General features: G+C 37.5%; 1 protein-coding gene across 1 annotated transcript in view; it reads right to left on the reverse strand.

Moving 5' to 3' along the window:
* agbl4 (AGBL carboxypeptidase 4) overlaps positions 1–22,686 on the reverse strand; it is a 764,316-nt gene that overhangs the window by 343,172 nt on the left and 398,458 nt on the right. The window lies entirely within an intron of this gene.

Below are 22,686 nucleotides of genomic sequence, written 5' to 3' on the forward strand. Positions count from 1 at the left end.
AATAACTTATCAAGTACAAATCGTATAATTGTCTGTCTTTGGTGCTTTGGAATTGATCTCACCATGTCACTTGTTGCAAATAAATGTGCTGTCAATTAATTGAGTTGTATTTTCATATTTACCTAATAAAGTCAGTGTATATTTAAGCATTTGGAGCACATAAATACATGCACAAGGCTACTCATATTTATGCCACTAGCTATTTATACACTGGGATTTCAATGATAGGGGTAAGATGAGGTGGAATGATCCTGAAGCTCAGACACAATCAAGATAAGTTCTGTGCCTACAAGGCCATCAGTTCCCTTGGGGGGTCTTACATTTTTGTTTACTGCCGAAGAACCATCAATCCTTTCTCTCTTCCCGTTCTGGTTTTTGAAAGTATTTCTAAATCCTCTTAAAGACTTATTTCAAAGCTGATAACGATGTGCAATGGGAAGCAAATTATCATTGAACCATCTTTTGACACTTAGGCATTGTGCCCAGAACCCTGTGTACTACCAAATAGTCCTCTACCACACATTCAGAATGGAATAGCCTATTTAGAAGAACAGTATGGGATGTAACAACAGGAAGAACTAAGAAAACATAATTTGCTAATGTAATAAAACAGAGAGAAATGAACATGTTAAAGTACTTCATTACTTTCATATCAGAATCCTGACAACAAACAATAAGGATTAAAAGCCTTGTTTATGGACATATGAGAGAGTTTTTCTTTATGGGCAAGGTAAGAAAACAAGCCAAGCAGTGATTATAACTATCACAATTCAATTGTTAAAGAATAGTCATAATTCTGTCAATGGATACTGCAATGGAACCGGGCCATAATATTACATTTAATAACTGAGAGAGATCATCCGGGGCTTTCCAATGATATATAGCAGGAACACATCAGACTTTCATGGAAGAGGACTGATTACAGCCCTTAACTCTGCCCCTTCCCTCAAACACACACACACACACACACAGTGGCATGACCATTAATTATTCACCTAATACACAATATTATGAATGCCTTTATTCTCAGGATCTGTTACCGAATCCTATAAAATAATCACCGACCTTTTTCAAACATTCCCTTCCTGTCTAAGGTTCTAGAGAAAGTAGTTGCACACCAATTGCAAGCTTTTTTGCTTTTTTATTTGATAATAATATTCATGAAACATTTCAATCAGGCATCCGCTCAGGCCACAGTATTAAAGTATTAAACAATGTGTTTCAGTCCTCCGACTTAGGGCATGCCACTGTTATTATTTTACTAGACTTAAGTGTGGCTTCTGACACAATTGACCGCCAAATCTTGATACACCGCTTAGAAAACCTTATTGGCCTTATTGGGGGGAGCTGCTATTTTCCTTGTATTTTCTAAATCATTTGGCAAGCCCCTCAGAGAGGTCCCGCGATCGACAGGTAGATCACGATTGACCGGTTGGGGACCTCTGCCTTAAGCCATGGACCCTCAGAGATTTATTTTCTCCTATATGCCATCCATAGGAGTTTTTGTTTTTCTCTCCTCTGTGCCTATGGTTTATTTAATGTTGGTTTACTTTATTAGGAAGCTAACCGACTTATCCGGTAGTAGTGTGGCCATGCCAATGCCAGCAATGTCCATTCTGAAGAGACTTTGAGAATTAGTAGCAGAAGATGGAGAAGTGACAGCAAAGTCAGGGCAGCGATTAAGCTCTTATTTTTATTGTTTAAACATTTACTATATTTTAACTAAAATTAACATCCCTACTAGTTAAATAACTGTACCAGTAAGAAGTAATAGTAAGTAATAGTTTGTTGATTAATATACATGCCAGCCATATCAGTCATTTCAAGCAATAGTACTGCATTAGTGTACAGCAATATTTGTGTTGCAGCTAGGTGGTGGTATTAGAGGCTGGTGTGTTGTATTGGGACATTTTTTTAAAATATTAATTCAATTCAGTACAGTACTGTCCATTGTTATACAGTAAATTACGTTGGAGCTGAACCTGAAACGTCAGAAATTAGTTTTGTTAGCTCATTATTTTTGTGTGTGTGTGTTTTTTTTCTTCAGGTTAGATTAGCAAATACACACAGTAACAGACACACACACATTGGGGTAGGTTTAAGATGCATCCCCCACTCGATATTATAACTGGCTTTCTGTCCCTCTTGACAACTATGCGTTCCCTCCCCCTTCTCCCATAACTGCTTGACAACTACGCGCATACCCCCCATTTTTACAACTATGCACCCCCCTCCACACCACCTCTGCTTGACAAGTACGTGCACCCCCCCTCACAACCCATAGACTCAAAATGCATGTCCCCCCCAATTCTGAAATCAAGCCTATGCCTTTGCACACACATACTGATACACATACACACACACACACACTAACACACACATACACACAGATATTAACAGAGACACACACATACTGATATAGACATACACAGTCTACACACATATTTTAACAGACACGCACACATACTATTATACAAAAACACACAGACTGATACACACACACATTGTAACAGACAGTCACAATCCCTGTCTAAATGCACCTCTACATATCCCCACTAGATGTCGCCATCACCCTTCCTTACCAGTCACTTCTCCCAGCTCCCTTCATTCAATCAATCAATCAATCAATCAATCAATCAATCAACATTCCTGAACACCATGTGCACTTGTTCATTCACCCTCTGCTCCCATTCGCTCTGCACCTCCCAACGAGGTTTCTTGCTTCCCTCTGCTACACATATAAACCCCTCATTGTCTCTCACACTTTGGAAAGTTTTGTCAGTGTTAGCTACAATCCCAAGCAGTCTTCCAGTGCCTTGAAATAGCATTGATTCCTTGACCACCTGCTTTACCTCCCGACCACGACTTTGCACTTCCCCTGATTGCCTGATCATTCGACCCTTGCCTGTTACCACAACCATGTCCTTGCCTAGCCCTTGTAGCCCTGTCCTGCTGGTATTCGACCCACACCTGTCTGACCACTTCTACCAAGCACCACAACTGGGTCCCCTGTTCCCATGCCCCGCGGTACATTACACAACCCAATTGAGCACAGATAGTTGTAGATTATGATTTCCTGTAATCAAATAATCAGATTAAATCAAGACTGTCAGAACTAGTGATGCAAGCAAGGACTGGACAATTTTACTGACTCAACTAGACTTGAGTCTTTACTCCTAAATGGCTCGACTCGAGTCACAGTTGTAGTAGCTTGGTTACAACTCTGCCCTCTAGCACTCTGCTCAGGAAAAAGCACACTGACTGATATCTACACAAGAATAGAGTCTCATTGAGAGTTTCATACACTGTGGAATTTTATACTGAATTAGAGATAGGCATGACCAGAGTATAAGCCTGACTGGGATGTGTCCAAAATCAAGGTGATATTCTTTTTGATAATTTTTGAATAATTTTGATAATAATCCTCATGATGTGCAACTACATTTGTTGTTGTTTAGAGGGCATTTTATCACCTATCATGATACAAAGTAGGCTGACGTTAATGCATCTTTGTATCAACCTTTTGACTTGGCTCAATCTGCAATTCCAGTGAATTCAGTGTGGCAGCTTTTTTTCTTTCTGTTGCATATTATGGTTATTTAATTATTTCTGCATCAACAAAAAAAAGAGGTTCCAAAAAAGGTAAACAAAACAAATTAAACTTATAGTTCACCATACAAACATTTCACAAGAACGGCTTTGTTTTCTAAACAAAAGGAGAGGAAACATGCAATGCGAAAGGAGGGAGATAGAGAGAGGAGAGAACAGGGAGACAATGGTGGGAATGATAAAGGGGAATGGGAGGTGGGAGGGAGAGTGGGAGAGAAACAGAGAAGCAAGAGAGATAAGAGAGCATAGAGAGGCAGGCAAGGAACGTGGGCTAGAGAGAGAGAGAGAGGGACGGGAGGGGAGGGAGAGAGATAAAGCAAGGATGAGAAAGAAGACAAAGATAGAGAGTGCGATAAGGATTGGGAGAGGAAGGCTGCAGTACGATTGCAGGCAGGCAGCAGCATTTTCCAGATCAGATGGAGATGCTATCAGGGGCCAATGCTTCTCTGTAGACACACAGCAACCGTCCCAAAATGTTCTGCCGAGGAAAGGCGGGGGTTGGGGGGTATGCTTTTTAAATTATCCCTTTCTTGCTTCTCTCCTATTTTTATTTTGTATTATTATATTCTGGCAACCCCCCGGTGCTGTGGAAATGTCTTTTCCACAGGAGAAAAAAAATAAAGAAATAAAAAATAAATAAAGAAAAAATGGACACCCACGCGCCCCAACCCACGGCCGGCACTTCATCTGAAGCAGATAACGAAACATTCAAATTAAACCCAATTACTTCAGCTTTGTAGCTGAGCAAAGGGAAGGAGAAATGGCCAAGCTGATTGTTCCCCTGGTAAGGAGAAACTGTTTCTACCTCTATATGCATGTCAGCAGAATACTAATGTAGTCCTACTCTCACCACCACCCCCTCACACACCCAGGTCAGGAGAGGGGAATGTGAAAACACCAGGCTAGATATATGTCTTCTTTGATACCCCAGAACATGAGAGTGTCTTATCGATTACCTGCAGAACCTGCAAACCAGAAACAAATGTTCTATCTCATCAAGCTCTGCAAGGTATTAACACGGTAATATGAGCAAAATTGATTTTCTTACTTTATTTTTCTTGATTTATCTATGCAGATTATTAAGCCACTGACCCTTATTCCATGTATAGAGAAATGTACATTGTCCTTTTATGAAGAGCCAATTTATCTCTTACATTAATTAACCTACTCACTGGGCTTCATAAATGGCAATTATTTAAACTGATATTTGAATAGACGTAGATTTGAAAATGGAGGCTTATTTCTCAAACTATCTGGCAAACAAGTACAATAATCCCTTTGCTCAACTGAGCCTTAAAACAACGTTAATAGTGTGCACATTATTAGAGAACTAGGAAGATTTTAATGAAGAAATAATAATAAAAAAAGCTTTTTTTTTTTAATATGCAATCAGCCTTGGTATATTTTTTAATAAACTGCAGAAAAGCATTGAAATTATTGATGCTTCATAAATGGCTTACAATACATTACCTTTATGTTTTGCAGTGGTATGTCATTGTAGGGTTTTGGAGTCATATTATGAAATGTTTTGCGTGTTACAGATCTGCACAACAAGTAACATACCATTTTCAAAATGGGCTCATCTCTTACACAAAGATCAGCTACTGCAATTAGTACTGAACACATAGCTCAGATTTTGTATTCAGACAGTGTATTCATGTTTTTCCACAAGCAGACACACCCCTACAGGCAGGTATTGTGAAATAAATAAATAAATACATACATACACAGAGTAACATGTCTAATACCAATATGCAGATACACTCATACAGCTTTATGAAGGAGCACACCTAACAGCTAAAGGTTAATGAAATAAGATGCTGTTTAATTATTTATTTTGAATTATCCTAGCTAGGAGCTGTGCTCTGTGCAGTTTGACCTTGATGGCTGGTGAGCGTGTCTTTTGCTATTGATTTTAATTACCCAGCAGAAATGTACTGCTCGCTATCACAGAGCTAGCTTTACTGTTATTGGCCAAAGAAAACAGCTTGGCATCTTCCTCCGGAGAGCAGAAATGAAAAAGGCTGCTGTCCCCTGTTTTATATCTCTGCAGTAGCTGCTCCTAAAGTGTCTGTGAGCAGTTTGTTTTATCTAAATGAAGCTGCCCCATGCCTCTCAGTTCTTAAAGATGTAGCGTGGTAACCCTGTTGTAAAATACATTTATCCCAGTGTGTATTTGAAAAGCTCTCCCTAGATAACACAGTTTCCAAATCTAATCAGAACCTCTCTATATATTCTTACTAACTGGACAATATCCTAGGGATTTTAAATCAATGTGTTTAAATGACTGCATTGGCAATACGATTCTAAGAAATACAGCACACAGACAAACAACATTCTGCTTTATAATCATTCTCATTTGTGACACTCCCGGTTGTTGTTGTGTGTTGTTTTTTGTATGTCTTTTTTCCAAATTCTGATTAATTTAGAAGATGGTGTTTGATTTTGATGTGATGGTTTTGTTTATTTCCTTAAAAGACTTCAATACGAGAGAGAAAATGACTAGCGCATTCTCAAATCAGTCAACCACAGAGGTCATTATAGTCGTAGAGGAAGTTTTATTTATTAATGTTTCCCTTCAGAACTGTAGCTGTCAAGCTGTAAAGAGAAAAATTGTATTACCCAGCAAGGACATGTACAGTTAATCTGCACATAGTTGGATGCAGCCAACAAAATCTTATCAATCCAAAAAATGTTCAGATCTATTCAATGCTCTTGTGAACTTTTTTCCCCCATCTGCTTGTCACTCAAGTCAGAATGACGTGAACACTTTTACTCTAACAAATTTAAACAGTATTCACTTTCATGTTGTACTCAAAAAGGATGCACAACACTAAAGCAAGCCAGGGGACAACTCTCACAAAACCTGTAAAGAAAAACAACTGTCAGACAAATATAGTAATTGTTACTCCATTGGGACTGTGTTTTGTACTATTTTGGGATGCAAGAGACTTTTGTATAATTCTGTATACCCCTCCCTGACACTAAATAGATAACAATGTCTCTACTATAAAAATGATCCAGAATCCGGCAAGATTTAAATAGAACCTATTTTGAGTGTTGTCTTGGTGTATAAAACCCTTTATAGACAAACTCAAATATTTATTATTATTATTATTTTTTTAAATTTAATATGAATCTAGAAAAAATATAATATTTCAAGAGTAAGCTCCTTTACACATAAATGTTAAACTGTTTCTGTTCACTTTTCTTTTAAGATTTCTTTTGTATTGTCTTTCTATTAAACTGTTGTACAAATCAAAATTATTAAAATTGCACAAAATTGAAGTGCTCTCATGCAGTATATATACACTCACCTAAAGGATTATTAGGAACACCTGTTCAATTTCTCATTAATGCAATTATCTAACCAACCAATCACATGGCAGTTGCTTCAATGCATTTAGGGGTGTGGTCCTGGTCAAGACAATCTTCTGAACTCCAAACTGAATGTCTGAATGGGAAAGAAAGGTGATTTAAGCAATTTTGAGGGTGGCATGGTTGTTGGTGCCAGACGGGCCGGTCTGAGTATTTCACAATCTGCTCAGTTACTGGGATTTTCACGCACAACCATTTCTAGGGTTTACAAAGAATGGTGTGAAAAGGGAAAAACATCCAGTATGCGGCAGTCCTGTGGGCGAAAATGCCTTGTTGATGCTAGAGGTCAGAGGAGAATGGGCCGACTGATTCAAGCTGATAGAAGAGCAACTTTGACTGAAATAACCACTCGTTACAACCGAGGTATTCAGCAAAGCATTTGTGAAGCCACAACACGTACAACCTTGAGGCGGATGGGCTACAACAGCAGAAGACCCCACCGGGTACCACTCATCTCCACTACAAATAGGAAAAAGAGGCTACAATTTGCACAAGCTCACCAAAATTGGACAGTTGAAGACTGGAAAAATGTTGCCTGGTCTGATGAGTCTCGATTTCTGTTGAGACATTCAGATGGTAGAGTCAGAATTTGGCGTAAACAGAATGAGAACATGGATCCATCATGCCTTGTTACCACTGTGCAGGCTGGTGGTGGTGGTGTAATGGTGTGGGGGATGTTTTCTTGGCACACTTTAGGCCCCTTAGTGCCAATTGGGCATCGTTTAAATGCCACTGCCTACCTGAGCATTGTTTCTGACCATGTCCATCCCTTTATGACCACCATGTACCCATCCTCTGATGGCTACTTCCAGCAGGATAATGCACCATGTCACAAAGGTCGAATCATTTCAAATTGGTTTCTTGAACATGACAATGAGTTCACTGTACTAAACTGGCCCCCACAGTCACCAGATCTCAACCCAATAGAGCATCTTTGGGATGTGGTGGAACGGGAGCTTCGTGCCCTGGATGTGCATCCCACAAATCTCCATCAACTGCAAGATGCTATCCTATCAATATGGGCCAACATTTCTAAAGAATGCTTTCAGCACCTTGTTGAATCAATGCCACGTAGAATTAAGGCAGTTCTGAAGGCGAAAGGGGGTCAAACACAGTATTAGTATGGTGTTCCTAATAATCCTTTAGGTGAGTGTACATCTGAGCTCTGAAACTGTGTGACTATAAATTTTGACTAGTGAACGGTATCTACAGTTCTTTCAGGATATTTTTAACTTGCTGACCACAAGCCTTTTTTCAATGTTGTAGAGTGCGTGAGCATATGGCATGAAATTTGCAAAATAAGGCCATGTGAGGGAAACAGGGTTTCCCCTCAGGTAAAAAAATGATCACTTGTGCAAAACAGGTCTTATAAAAATGGATAATTCGGTAGAATTCCAATAGTGCTATTGTATTTTGGAAAATGAATCACTGATGTTTAGATTTGTTATTTTCCAGGAAATGTCAAATTTACACAGATCAATCCAATTAATCAATGAGGTGATCAATCATGTCAATTTGGTGTTTCTCTTTAGATATCAAAGAACATATTGTGGCATTTTAGAACATTTTGGGGAACAATACTTTGGTTTTGTACTTTGAGCATTCATAAGTCTTCGTTATCTGGCTTTAATACAGATTTTACTTACAAAGCTCATATTCAAGACAGCAAGAGTAAGAACAGGGAAAAACAAAACAAAACAAAACATTTAGGCATAAATGCATTTATGATAGTCAGTGGAAATGAAGCCAGTGGAAATGAATTTAAGCATAGTATGCTTTTACTAAGTATACTTTGGACTGGCTGTTTTCTGCCCCTCCTTTTTATTTTATTAAGACCTTGATAGAAATGAGACCTCATAAAATGCAATAAATACATAAATGAATTGACGACTTAGAGGTTTTCTTTAAAGATGCATGATCTTGACTGCATTGCATGCTGGTAAGCAATTGCTTCGATACAGATACGGTGGGGGGCTTAAGCTTAAATTCTCTTCATAAATGCTTTTGGACATGGCCACATAAAGTGCCTTATGAACAACAACACGCAGCCTACTAGCCCCTAAATCATGGGATCATTAGACCTGAAATCATAAACTCATAGCCCCAGATTAATTGGAGGAAATGTGCTGGGTTATATATTCCAACCTAGTGCTTTTATGGCTCCTGCCTGCTTTATAAGATGGAGGCTGAGAGAATGCCAGAACACTAATGTGAGGATGTGAGATAGTGATAACATTGAGAAACCCACCTCCTTATTACACTCTTGCTTTATTTATTATTATTATTATTATTATTATTATTATTATTATTATTATTATTATTTGTGTTCACTTGGGTATTCAAAAATCTAATCAGAGTAATGCTGTGCTGTTGTTTGTTCTTGTATTATTTGGCATTGTAACTGTTCCAGCAAAACCTGCCCTTCAAAAGGCCTGTTTGTACAACAGCTGAATGGGGAAGTGTATTATAGTTGGACAGCATGAAAGGAAAAATGTTCCATCAGTAGGCAACACGTGTTTTACTTCCTTTATCACCTTTTCCCAGCAATTACTAATAAGACTCTTTATAGTGGAATCATTAGGGACAATAAGGCCTAATCTGAGCAGAAACCACAAGATACAGATAAAGGATGCATTTGTTATGTAACTCTCATATTTATAGCATACAATTCCCCTCTCAGCCTATGATTATTATAAATACAACTTATATAGCGGTACTTAAATTGGAAGATGTTATGTTTTGCAACCAAAATAGACTTCTGTTGCTGTAATTAAGTAATCAATCAATCAATCAATCAACAATCAGTCTACTCAACTGATGCCAAGGCCATTGTAAAACGATTCACAGGAATTAAAATATAAATAACTTGCCTATTTCCACCAGAAATATTCCAGTACAAAGGTAACAGACATTTTCTTTGATGGTATAGAAAGGGCTGCAATGTAAAATGGGTTCAAACAGAGAGGGCAATGTTAAAGTGCAATGACTTGTCAATGCGTTGCATGAGTTTGCACTTGGCGGTGTTTGCAATGAGCTGTGTGTGGGCTAGGCAACTGCTTGTGAGCCAGTTGGCTTAGGGGAAAGCTACAGTGTATTGTCTATTAAATAAAGGTTTTACATATGCATGTAAGTCAAATTTACCACACTTGGCATCAGTCTGATTTTCAAAATCAAAATTGTAGACTGTGCACACTGCATTACACACTACAGAGACAGCATGCACCTCTTTACAAGTCATAAGGCAAAAGAGCCAGTCTTTATGATACAACTGTCCTCTTTCTCACAGGAAATATAAAAGCTTTAAAATCAAGCCATTAAATGGCAAAAAATAATAATAATTAAGTCTACATAAAGGATACTAATACAGACAGTTAACTGAGCAATGTGCAACACAGTTACATTTGTCACATTCACAAAGTGCAGCACAGTGGACAGAAATAAAATACAGATTTGATGATTTTAACAATCCTGAATCACTTTACTGTTGAATGCATGCTGGAGGTTTACACTGATGAAAAGAGCTAGAACAGGTGTAATTTGAAGAACCACTTGACCCCCCGTTTTACTTCTAATTTCTACATTAACCAACATGGAACATGTGCAAGTGTCAATATAGCAGGTCTGTGATGTCAGTAATGCATTCATTCTCTGGCATTCATTATCAATATCAGTCACTTTTGGACACTTTTACCTCATTGTAGAAAACCATTCAGTAATGCACCTAGTATTCAGTACAACAGAGGCAGCTTACATGTCACATCACAAGCATGAATCCCTCGAGTCACTGCTAGATGCTGCCCTCGTCCCATTCTTTTGTTCTTCCCTGAATTCTCATCCATCCAATTATTGAATTATTGAATCCCCGCTTATTGCTACCATTACCTCACCTGTCCCTTATTGACCCTGCTCATGAACCCCTCTATTTATACCCCTTTGTTACTATCCTTTGTTGCGAAGTCTTGTTTACATGCTTGGGTTCCTTTTCCCTGGCAAACTAAACAAAATAAAAAAAGAGACATTAAAATCAGCAAATGTATAAACATAAATAAATAAATGTTACTGATCAATTTCCATAAATAAGAGGAATAATGAAGATTAGTCTACTGTGATACTGAAATAAAATGTCAAACTGTTTAATCCATCTTTGTGAATGAAGATACAAAAAAGTCCAATAGAAAATAGCTGGTCTACGGTAGACGATGATACAATTATGAAATGTGCAGATTATACAACTGACAAGTCTTGTGTTGGTCTTTCTCAGCTCGTTTATTGGCCAGTTATAACTTGGGTGGTTATTTTGCTAGGACCAGGGGCTTGCTTTGCTTGACTTGTAAATGTGTCTATTTGAGATAATATCATTCTCTTTTGGCTGTTGAAAATGAGCAGATTTAATAATTTTGTCACTCTTTGGCTGTGCTTGAATATTCTTCAGTTTTATAATATTTTAAACATTACATTCAGTTTGAGGTCTTTAATTCTTCATTTTAATATTTGTGATGCTATACTCAGGAGTAACACACCCAGTTGTGTAGGTTTCATTTCAGAAGCAGGGAGGACATACATTTCAACTCCGCTGCAGAGCTGTCAAACAGGGGGGGCAATTTCACTTGTACATCTCGTAAATAACGACCATGAATTAATCCATTTTTGCAGTGGGGGGGACATGTGCCACCTGTAAATTGTCTATGGGCAAATTACTGATGCCCTCTCAACATTGGGGGGAACACGTCTCCCCTGTCCTCCCCTAAAACTATGAATACATCATACATTTTATAGCATCAAAACACATTCTGTTTCTGCAGCAAATAAGAAAGTATGGTAATCATGTCAATTTTTTTATTTCATGTTTTGTATGTCTTGTATGTTATAAAAATGAAATTAATAAAAAAGAAAACTACTGATTCTAAAAAGTATGAATAATAAAATGGAGCTATAGGTATTAGGTATATGGTACAGAAAAAAGCACTAACCCTTCCATCATGTGCTCCCTATTTTGGTATTCTCTCTCTAACTAAAGCTGTTTTCTTAGTTTTCATTACAATGCATCAAAACATGAGGAGGCATTTGTCACCAGACTTGGAGCCAGTGTCAATACTTTATGACAGCTTGTCTTAAATTCTTGAGTGATGCATTTCTTTTATTGATTTAAACTGAATTGAATATTCCTGCAGTGCTTGCTTTCTCCTCTCATTTTTCCATTTCTGACAAAAATAATTAAATAATGAAGGACTGTACAGGATCTGTGGGTACATTTCAAATGCAGTATGTTTTCCTTTCCAGTATTTCATTATTTTTATGATTTCATTTGATACATTTGTCAACATTTGCATTAGTGCACTCATGCATATCCTAAGATGTCCATCCAATTTAATAATGGAGCTTAGAATGAAGGCCACCAGCAGGTAATCTGATTAGCTGGAGAATTCGTTAGAAGATCGGGCTTAAGAGGGGGGACAAATTACTTCAGTTTGTTCTTGTATTTAGTGTGTGTCACCATTAGATTAATCTTTCACGCACATCCAGGGTGACACCAACTGAGCTCCCAAAGTACTCGAATATTACAGGATTGTAACTAGAAGTGCAAAGGCAAGAAGTTTCCAGTTCCCAAAGGATATCTATTTTGTTTGTTCTTAATTACTCATATTTATTTGAATCCAATTTTCTTTTAAATCAAAATACACAATTGAGATCGATTGAACTGGCATGTGTATTAATAGTATTTGAAAACAGGTATTAAACAAAGGTGTGTCACCCTAACCCATGTCTCTAACACACATCCCATGAATGGATGCCAGCTGACATGCTGAATATGCATACATTTAAAATCCTCTCTAGATTTCAACAATGAAAAGAAACATGACAAAGTAGTTAATAAATTGGCAGTAACTGTAAGTGGGGAAGTATAACAGTCTTGTTTGGAACTTTTCTATTAATTAAGCAATTTAAAAAGGTCTGCTAGATCTGCATATATTTTCTTCCAAAGTATCTCTCCAGTCTCCATCATTCAAATTACTATCAAATGTGTATGTTTTTCTATAGACAGCTTCTGAAGCCCATAACTATTTTAGAATAAATACATTTAGTATGACCATATGACACCACAGCTGCCAGGGCATTTTGAGACAGAATAGGATTCTAAAGATGCTCTTTAATGGCAAGACATTACTACACACAGCAGAGAGGTAGCATTGGTGCGCTCTTTACTATTCCTGCCACCAAATGGTGAATAGCTGATCAATTATATTAGAGATATTTTGTTCTTAATTACTTTAATGTTTTAATAATGGAAAACAACACAAAATAAATAACAAAAATCCATGGTTATCAGTGGAAATATGTCCTTCTGTGTTATTGTTAAATAAAATTATGGTTTTATTCATCTTTACATGTTGCTAAGTAAGGTGCATGGGATATTTCCTGTTTGATTCTATTTATTATTGCATACTCCATAACTGACAGATCCGTCATTGCCATGTACCTGACCATTTGACATACTGAAACATCTTACTGTCTTGTCTGTCAAAAGTGTGTTTTATTTGTCTGTCAAAGGTGGAGGATAGGTGTGCTGGAATGGGCAAAAGATCTGGCCTTCCATCCTTTAAAGTCACATACAGCACTGAGTCTATGTCATCTATATATTTCACAAGCTGGGAATAGAAAAGGGTCTTTTGTAAACTTGTAGCAGCTTCACATCATTGAGAAATGGAAAAATACATACAACATTTGTATTTGAGAGATACAGAGATTTATAGAAATGCACATTACTGGCAGTTCCTTAAATGCATGCTCACACTTTTTGAATTGAATACTGTGGTTAAATGCAATTTTTTATTGTATATATCCTCTATTCAAGAAGTTTAGACATGACACACTTGAAACCCTGAAATAGCACACATGCTGACATTATTTGGTGAGTTTTAAAGTGTTAAAAAACACTTATACAATAACCGATAACATGCCATACATCTTCATATATGCTAATTACAATTACATATACATGGATAAAACCATACATTTAGCAAACATGCTGGTTCCCCTATAATCTAAATAGTAAAGTCTTTCAATTTTGACTATGACTTAGCACATTACATCTAGTCTTCCTTTTTCCATTTCCCCAGGTTATTTGATTATTCTCTAGGAATACAGATTGTGTGTACATCACTGTTTGTTACATAACATTTATAAAGAAGTAGAGCCAAAGAAGGATGATAATGCAATTGCAATTTACTATTATGTATTATAATAATTATGATTATTTTATTAATGTTATTATGAATATTAAAGGCATACTTCAGTATTTTGGCATTTTAGGCTGATTGCTAACTCACCCAGAGTCATTTGAATTCATGGAATCCTTTTTTAATTCTGTGTGTCCAGTTTGAAGAAATTTTAATTTTTCATTTTGTTTGCTTAGCACAATTGCTGGAAGTCAATGGTCGCAAAATGCTGACTCTCAAAAGCCGGCTAATAGATATTTTAAATATTCAAAAGCTGTGTACATTAAGTATTCTCTGCAAGTCTATAAAAAATCTAAAGTAATTTGATGAATACATTTAAAAGTATTTTTCTTTTGGAACTATCTCGCATTTCGAACTACGCATTTCATCAGCTGTGATGAGACAGGCGCAAGGATGTGCTGATGGAAGTATGTGGAAACTCATTTCTTATGATTACCAGTAAATTAACAAATGTATTGAACTATTAATTACCTAAATGACAAACAGCTAAGCTTTTGAGTATTTTAAAGATCTATTATCCAGCTTTTGAGAATCAGCGTTTGGCGACTATTGATTTTCAGCAAACGTGCTATGCTAATGAAATTAAAAATTTGAATTTCTTCAAACTGGACATACAGAATTTAAAAAAGGTATCCATGCATTCATATGTTAAAATGCCAAAATACCGAATTATCCCTTTAAGTAGATTCTGATTAAAAAATATATACATATTGTATATGTATCTTTTATTTGATTTATTTATCTATCATGCTTTATTTTCTGTACACACTCCAGCTGAGGCTGTAGCGTAGTTTTATCCAGGGATGACCATTTCTTTATGCTTCTCCCAGGTTGCAGGTTACAGTGTCACTGCCTTCTCTCTTGCCTCCTACCCTCCTCGCTGTGACACCATGATGCGGGTACCAGAGGTCCTGCTGAGCACAAGGAGCCAGTGTAATTAGGCGAGAGCAGATGATTGTGGTCTTCCAGCCAGCGTGGCACCAGGGCCCCCCACCTGGGGCTCGGAGACAGGTGTTTGGTGGCCTAATCTGGCTAAGTGAATGATGACAGAAAGTGGGTTTAGAATCAGGCCATACACACTGTAGCAACACCCACTCTGACAGCTTGGCAACACTTGAAGAACACAGAGAAGAACAATACAGCCAGCCAGGAGCCGGGAGAGGCCAGTTCATGGATTGGGTTTCATTAACCTTAGGGGAATGACTCGTGTGATGCTCCAAGCTACCGGATGTGGATTTTCCAGGCAAGGCAATGAATCAGTTTTCTGGTTACTGTGTGCTCTCTGTGTGGGCTGGCTTCCCCTCTTCCTAATGGACTGATGTTTTATGTCCATTCTTGATTTTATTGGTGGATGATGACAGATAATGACCAGCTAGCTCCCTGCCACACCAGTCAAATATTGAACTGTGTTTCTGAGCTGGTCAAAAAAATAACCAGATAGTGATTGTTTTTATCTTTAGAGGCACAAGCCAATGTTTCTGCACAGTGTGTTGGTACAAATAAAAAATGAAAACATTATATTCTACAGGACAGTAAAATTCTCTCACCTCAAATCTGAAACCGAATCCTATGAAGGTAAAAGGTGCTTTCTGAATGAGAAGTGTTTACCCTTTACTTCAAATGTATTTACACTTTTATTTATATTGTATTACCTCTGCAATGTGTACCTGAAACATTTGTAAAACTAGCGAAGTTGCCTTGGATAAAAGGGTCTGCTGAATGAATAAAAATAAAAATGATAACAAAAGGTAAAAACATGCCTCCGAGCTAAGCCAAGAGTGACAAGTATGTAATCTAAAACAGACCACTGAAATGCAATTACTAGGTTTATACAGGGATTCTATAGATACAGGCTCAGAAAATGTTCAGGAATACGACTTGCTGACAATTCTCACTTTTATGTTGAAAATACAAACAAGAGCCAGCTTTTTACCAGCTTATCTACAATTAAATCAATTTTAACATGGGTGAAATGACAAACAAATAACAATTGATAAGAAGTGATAAACAACGAAAAATGCTGATTTGAAATTCATCACCTCAAATTGCTTTATTTTTTTCAAAAAATATTTTTCCACTATTAATACTTGTTCCATGACAAGATTCACTTCCTTATTTATTTGGTAACTGGATCTGGTTGTCACTCTCCTGCTAAATGTTGCAGAAACAGTTATCATTGACTGTGATTCTTGGAGATGCAATTTTCTGTACCTTTCCAAAAGAGATATGCAACATAAAAATACTATTTCAACATTGTTGAGGTATAAATGTATTAATTTTCTTAAATGCTGCACTGATGTAGCAAAAGTCTTCAATGCTTATACTATAATTTACTTTATTTCCTTTACATTTACTTTTATTGTTATACTAAATAGTTGTTTTGTGTTGATAGCCACAATACTAATGTTCTGGTGGGCTTATAGCACATTACTGATATGGAAAATTAATACATGTGATTAAAAGATAAAATGGTAATGTCTCAGGAATTGTACACCCCCCCCCCCCCATGGTAAAATGCACTCTCACCCAGTGTATGTGATCAGAGATACCATAATGCTGTAAAAATAATCTGGGGATAACTCAAAGAGCACTGATCTGATCTGATTAATGAATCTTGATTACAGTTTGCACACCTAAATATTTTAAATGGACTTAGCAAGTAAAGAAATACATCAAAATATTATCATTCTATCAGCAGTTAGTTTTCCATTGTTTTCCTACTGTGTATTGGTTATATAATTTTTATTCAGGAAGGCAAGTCAGATATGCAAAAACTATAAGATGGCGAGAGAAAGAGGAAGAATTACAGAAATGCAGCACCTCAGGTGTTGGGGTCTGACACAGCTCTCCTGCAGTGCCAGGATAAAGCAGAGATCTCAAGGATGAATTAAACACCAGTCTGAGCAGGGAATCCCAGCAGGGAACCCCCCAGGGACAGCCTGGCACCAGCCTAACGCCTGCACCCCCTCCCCCGCCACTTCCCAGCTCCCCATCTCCACCCTTCCAGCACACTTACTGTCAGGAGACAATCTCTGTCACATAATTACAGACCAGCAGACACATCTGGGTAATGTGGCCTGGGGCTGCAATTGTGTGTATTAAACTTTGCATGACATCACTGTTGAGAGGGAAAATAACACCTCAGTCTCAGAGCCTCAATGGTGAAATACATGTATAAAAGGCATTTAATTTAATCTATAGTAATTTAAGTTTAAAATAAGAGGGTGTTGCATTTACTTGGTGCATAAAAGTCTCAACCAAGGGTGCAGGCTATGTCCTACAGGCTGGGTCCAGCTGGTTGATAGGAGACACTGCACAATTGGTTATGCAGCACCAGGGTGGGGTAGATAGAAGATGACTCCTTGGGCCATCACACATAAAAGACTCCTGTGGCTTCTCTGGCGCCTGCAAGTTTAGATTGGAAGCTGTTCCAGCCTCTGGCTGATATGACAGCTGTGCTTGTGCATACTGAGCTTACAGGCCATGTGTGCTTTGGAGGATTTGGCAAATATTTAGTAAAATACAGAGTGTAATATGCTTTGGGTGAGATTTATGTATTGCCCTTTTGAGGTTATTCTGCCACCTTTAAAGAAGTTGTCATAATAAAGGGTTAATTATTATTAAGTGTTATGGTCAGGTGATGTTTCGTTAATAAAGTTAGTTGAACTCAAGATGTCTGTGTGGTTTAATGTAAACAAGACATACATGGCCAGTGATTGACTTCCCAAAATGTAGAATACAAATCCTAAGTTATACCCCATTCGCACTGAAATAATTGTTGGCTTTTTGGTGGCCTATTTTTTTTGCCAGCAGGGTCTGTGTGAATGGCTTATTTTCTGGCAAGGGTACTTGTCACAGTTCCCAAGCCCTGACCCTCTGTCCCCACTAGAGGCCACCAATGTTCCCTTGCCTTTTCCTTCTCCCTTCACTGCTTTCCTTTGTCACACTGTCAATTAACATTCCTCCACACCCTTGTGCACTTCTGTTCCTGTCCTTTGTTCTCATTGGTCCTGCTCCTGCCTTCCTAGTTTCTGCTTCCCTTTATAAACCCCTCACTCAGGGTGAAGTGTCGTCAACTCCACCAAGCCTGGTTCCTTGTTCTCCCTAGCTCCTTCGCTCTCTTGGTCCCAGTCCTGTCTTTGTTTCTCTCTCTCACTCCCTGTCCTAGTCCTGTCTCTTGACCACCTGGATCTCGACCATAGCCTGTGACCTCGACCACGTCCTTGATTTCTCCTTGGTTCCTGTCTGCTCATTGTACGAGCACTGCACCAGAGCTCCTAAGCTCTGTGGTCCTCCCCTGAGAGACCGTGACAGTACTAGTGTAAATGCCGGCAACAGGTCTATGTGAATGGAGCAAGAAAACCAATGATGGCAAATGACGCGTCATATCCTGGCGTTGATTAAATGTATCATCTAACTGACATAACCAATCAGCATAGGGGTGCATTTTTAGTGACCACAACACAACAAGGTTAAGCCACCTTTGAACAAGAACTTGTGACCATAACAAAAAATGGAACAAGTTGTTAAAAATGGTGGAGGTTGAAAATAATGCAATTCTGAGTGTTATTGATGAACCAAAAGGTTGATGTATGTAATGCTAACTAGTGTTACACATATGTCAGAAGTTATATACCAATAAATCATGCAACATATAATATCTATATACAGGCAAACATGTTATTAGACTGCATTACAGTGTACACTGACTGTAGTTTGTTTTGAGTTATTTAATTTAACGTTAAGCCGGTAATGTCAAACTTTAAAAAATGAAAAATAAAAAGTTATTTTGAGCAATCAATTACAGATCTGCACAACCAGACTTTTGGTAGATATAGATATACACACAATGTAATGTCATGCTTTTTTCTCATTTATTTTAGTTGATTTAACTTTGATGCAGTATATGTGAAGTCCCCACACAATACTTCTTGTTACGCGACCATGAACTGAGAGCCGAGTCTCATACTGGGTTCACTGGTTCAAATGATCTGTGACCGCTGGGTCCAGTGACCACAGCACAAAAACACACAACCATACAGCCTGATTACCTGGACATAGTGTGAAAACGCACCATAGATTGACATTTCCCTCTTGACTATTTGTTCTTGGTAGTGAGTCTGAACCAAACCACTGCCCTGGTTAGAATCAATAGCCCAGTAAACACAATGGAAGGAAACTGACAAAACAGGGAAATGATCAAACTTATACAAACACATCCAGAATGTCAGCCCGTGTCTCCTCTGCCAAATCCAAATACTTCTGTAAAGTCTCGTTCCCAAGGCTACAGCACTTTTGCCAGCATTCTCTGTTTTCTGTGTGAATGAGTACATCCTGCAATTTTCCAGCATTCAAATCCAGTGTAAATGGGGGTGCAACAGGAAAAAAGCAGACAAATGTTTGCTGGCATTTTGCTGGTATTTCAGTGTGAATGGGGCTATATATATGTTCAGCAAGCTCATAGTTTTATTTTTTGTAACAAAGCTATACTTTTAACAGAGAAACCAGGACAGTGGGGAAAATATTAAAAAAAAAACTTCACACCATACACATTTCAAAGGCCTTGACATGGAATTATTAAAATGAAAAGTCTTTGCTTTAATAAAACAACTGCCTGGCTTTGTTAGTTATGCTTCAGATGTACTGAATGTTTGATTGAATCCACTAAGAAGAGGGTTTGAAATGGCATAGCAGGTTAATGTAGTGCACCATGCAAGTGATGTGAGGTAAGGGATTTTGAATGCAATCAGTCTGTAGAATCCAGACATGCACAGCCACAGTGAGCAAGGCTGGATTGTGCTGAGTTTCCTCATTAGTCAATTCACATAGTCATTACATTTTTTGTCAGAAATTCTGTTCATTTATATATTAGACTATAAAGAAGCTCTGGTATTGTGCACATCAAAAACAAAATGTAATATACTTGCATGTATATGGTTACATAACATTACAGTAAAACAAAGACTGTGACGGTATGACTGTGTATCCAATTACAGTGCAGTAACAGTCTTTACCCATAATGTTTCTACCTATTTCAATGTACAGCAAAGCTTCTGATTTAATTTTCTCATCTTGTATGTGGTATTCTTTCTTGATATTTTTTTCCATCCCTTAATTTCCATAGCTTCTTATATCTTTAGGCAAAGGGGTATATTTCCTTTCAATAGTGCATGATGTGTTGTCCAAGGTAGGTTGACTTCTTCAAGCTTCCGTTGATCTATTTCAGTTTTCATAGATTTAACAAAGCTGTAAAACATGATTTTGGATTTACTTAAGTCCATTTTAAGTCCAGCTTTTGCTTTGCATGTCTGCTGGTGTTTTTGCAAAGATGACCAATCACATCAGCAAATTGTGAATTGTTCAAAAATGATGTATCTTGATTTATAGTAGACAAATAAGTGTTCTAGGAACTTTGTCCTTTTTTCTTCAGAATCTTCCAAATAGTTACAGGGTTCCAAACAATGCATGGTTCTTCATAAACAGGGCAATACCTGTTTTTTCTTTATTGAAGCAAGTTTCTTTATTATGTAGGAGTTGTTACACAGAAGGGGTCTCAGACAATGAAAATACATTATTCCGTCCAGCCAGCAACAGTCACAAAACAATAGGCAAAATACTTACATAGCTCTCCTCAAGTCCCATCACAGACTAAAGCTAGACTTTTTCATATACACACCCCTCAGTTCTAGTTGATTAGCATTATGCGGATGATTGACTAGCAGCTGTGAAGGAGCCTGATGTGTATTGGTACAAGTAGTTTAGTTTTCTCCCACTGTAACAACCATGAAAACGACAAAATCCATTATAAAGACACAAAATCACTTATACTGGGTATGGGTTTCTGTGAAATTGTGCCCAGAAGTACCACCACCAATTGTATAACCAGCACCTTTCCATTGTTATTTATCAATTATAACTTCTGTGATTTTGGAGTATGTTGAACACTGATTGAACTAAGTTAAGAGAGAGGATGTGTAATTTTTTGACAGCTACTCCATTGATTTCTATAATTTAATAATACATTATTTGGATTGCTCCAGGCAGATAATGTGAAGTTAAGGAAGGATGTGTGAATCCACAGCAAGGCTAGATCAGATTCTGATGTCCACACTTTCAATGTTGTAGGAAAGCAACCAACTGGTGCATGGCAAGACTAAGAATGTTACAAAAAAACACATCAAAGTAAAGATAAATCAAAGCATTTGCATGTCTTCTTATAATACAGGATTTGAGCCCACAGCGGACTGTGAGAATCAATAGGAAAACTGGCAGTATATTTAAAAAACTAAAATACAACAAATTCAAATTCAAATTCAGCAGTAATTAAGCAACAGTCAATTCAAACACTTTCTGGGTGGTATCTCTCTCCCCCTGAGGCAAGGTGACACATCTTTGCCTTTATTTTCCATTTTGCCTTTCCTGTGCTGAGCAGATTGAACTAAAGAGCTGCCTCCCTCCCCAAGGGTGGCTTGTCGATCTGTCAAAATCCCAGCGAAGTGGACTTCGGGGCTCAATAATGAGAAGATAATCAGCCTGTGGATTTGTTCTCAAATGGGGTGAATATTATTACCTGTTAAGTGTTGCACATTATTTTATTCCAAAGTAGGAATGTATTATATTTAAAAACATTTCAATTTTTGTTTGTTTACTTTTTCGATAAATTGAGAGAATTTGTTTCCGCATTAAATGTCGCGTTACATTGAGTTAATTACAAGGCATAACGACTTAAGGAAAGAAACACTCCGTTTCTCTTTATGGATTTACATTAAAGTACAGAAAGCAAATAGGTAATTAAGTATATCAAACTAATGTTTCATATTTCCATTGCACTCATTAAGATAAATATTTAATTAGAAAACACTTTTTTGGTCTCTATTACCAAAGACTAAAAACAGTGTCCTGATAATTTCAGTTTCTGAAGATTTTCTTGAGTTGAGAAAAGAGAACACCACTTATAATTGATTTGATGTTTGTGGAAAGTTGTTGAACACAGATCTATTGCCTCTATACCTGTTGATGAACAGAAATGCAATGAAAAATGGCGAGAAAACTCTTTGAAAGCTGCCTGATTTTAAAATTCATAAAGGAAGCTGCCAGCTGAAATCTAGGCCATGCCATTGGTTTCCTGTGAACCAGTGGATGCACATAGTTGGGATGGGGTGTATTTGGTGTCAGGATCCTTCCCTGACAGTGACCCATGTGTGTGGATTGCAGCCTATAGGATTACACTGAACAGAAGAGGCTGTCCGAACACTCGACACCCCAGTAATGCTCTGCATTTGAATTCTGGGAAGTGAAAACTAAAACAGTGCGTTTTCTTACAGGCTGGCACAGCTTTAGAACTGGGTATTACGACTTGAAGGGTTAAAATGGGAAAATATAATTGCTGATTCTAAATAATAATAATAATAATAATAATAATAATAATAATAATAATAATAATAATAATTGTATTATGTTT

This window comes from Amia ocellicauda, chromosome 19 (assembly GCF_036373705.1).
Source record: "Amia ocellicauda isolate fAmiCal2 chromosome 19, fAmiCal2.hap1, whole genome shotgun sequence".
NCBI lineage: Eukaryota > Metazoa > Chordata > Actinopteri > Amiiformes > Amiidae > Amia > Amia ocellicauda.